The sequence below is a fragment of the Octopus bimaculoides genome, chromosome 23 (genome assembly GCF_001194135.2).
Source record: "Octopus bimaculoides isolate UCB-OBI-ISO-001 chromosome 23, ASM119413v2, whole genome shotgun sequence".
Taxonomy (NCBI): Eukaryota; Metazoa; Mollusca; class Cephalopoda; order Octopoda; family Octopodidae; genus Octopus; species Octopus bimaculoides.
In genome coordinates, this window is record NC_069003.1 from 12,036,091 (window position 1) to 12,038,086 (window position 1,996).

A 1,996-nucleotide genomic window follows, 5' to 3' on the forward strand; every position below is an offset into this window, starting at 1 on the left:
CTATTGTCATAGGTGCCCTGGGAATGACAGCGAAACGGGCTGATTACTACCTAGCTCAGATACCAGGAAACCCCAAAATGGCTGAAGTTCAAAAGATAATGCTCATGGGAACTGCCCATATCCTACGTAAAATACTGTCTATGTGATCTCAAATTTTAAAACAAACACAATTTTCTTATGGTTTCTTAAACATTCTCTAGTACAAATCCAAATGTACAAATCCAAATATATGGTACCCTAGGCATAACACCTACATGAACTTCTAACTTGTTGTCTCTTGAGGTCTCTGGGTGAGACTTGGATCCAACTTGTACAAATGCAAAACAAAAGTCAAACATAAAATAATAATAATAATAATTGTTTCTACTATAGGCCCAAGGCCTGAAATTTGTGAGGAGGGAGCTAATTGTTTACATCAACATTGGTGCTCAACTTGTATTTATTTCATCAACCTTGAAAAGGAGAAAGTAAGCCTTAGCAGTTTCATTGGAAAGCTAATAGAATTGCTTTTCTGTATGGCGTTCAGCTTCATCATGGCCAGTAGAGGCCAAACTGAGTCTTGTTATCTCATTTTGAGACCTGCTGTCATTGGTCAAAGTAAATCCTAGGTACTTGAAGACGTCCACTTCATCAAGTCTCTCTCTCTGTTTAGCATGATATCAGTTGCTGTGTTCTGGTTGTTACTATTAACTGTGATCTTGCTCTTTTCTGGGTTGATCTTCATCGTGTATGCTCCAGATACTTTTTTCAGTCTGGTGGTGAGATCCCGAAGGTCTGCTTCACTGATTCCTAACTGCAACGTGTAGGTTGGAGATGGGCTGTTCTTCAATAGAGGAAAGCACTGGAAAAAGCAGATGTCCCTGTCAAGCACCTACTGTTCATCATCATCATCATCATCGTTTAACGTCCGCTTCCCATGCTAGCATGGGTTGGACGATTTGACTGAGGACTGGTGAAACCAGAAGGCTGCACCAGGCTCCAATCTGATCTGGCAGAGTTTTTACAGCTGGATGCCCTTCCTAACGCCAACCACTCCGAGAGTGTAGTGGGTGCTTTTACGTGCCACTGGCACGAGGGCCAGTCACACGGTACTGGCAACAGCCATGCTCAAAAAGGTGTTTTTTACGTGCCACCTGCACAGGAGCCAGTCCAAGGGTACTAGCAACGACCTCGCTCAAATGATTTTCTAAACGTGCCACCAGCACAAGTGCTGTTGTTCTGAAGAATTCTCCAATGTTGTCCAGGAGAACTGCAGTTTGAGTTTTCATACAATTCTTGGATTACTCTGATGTCTATTTTTGAAGTTGTAATTCTTCATCGCCTGCCACAACCCATCATGCCAAACTTGGTCAGATGCCTTTTTGAAGTTGGCGATGTTGTGATAGAGGTCAGATTGGTGCTGCAGATGTTTCTCACTGAGCAGTCTGATGTTAAATATCTGCTCCTCAATATTCCTTTCAGGCCTAAATCCTGCCTAGCACTTTGTCCTGTGTATCACATGTGACACACAGGACAGGCAAAGAGTTACAGAAAGTCATGAGGGAAAGAGAGTCATTGAAGTGGGGTTGAGGGACACACTTCTGTGTTAAACATTTAATAATTAGAATGGATGGGGGATCTAGTTCAAAACGGGGGCCCCAGTATTTTCTTAACGAAACACTTTGAAACTTGGGACACTGGTAGAATGTGTCATATAAAACATCTTTTTCTCTTAGTCTTCTTAAGAAAAATTATTATATTGCAACTTATTTCATGTTAAAGTTGTCGTATTTCTGTAATTTCAACCAATGACTGACGTCCATTCAGCCGAATACATTAAGTGCTGACTACGTAAACAAACGATTCTCAAACGATTCTCGGCGGTGATAAAATTATTATTTCCTTGTCAAAAAATGACTGAAGCATATTGGCAGTAGCTAATAAACCTTTCTATTATAGGCACAAGGCCTGGTTTTTGATGGAAGGGTTAGGGTTAGGGCAAATGTTGTACACATAC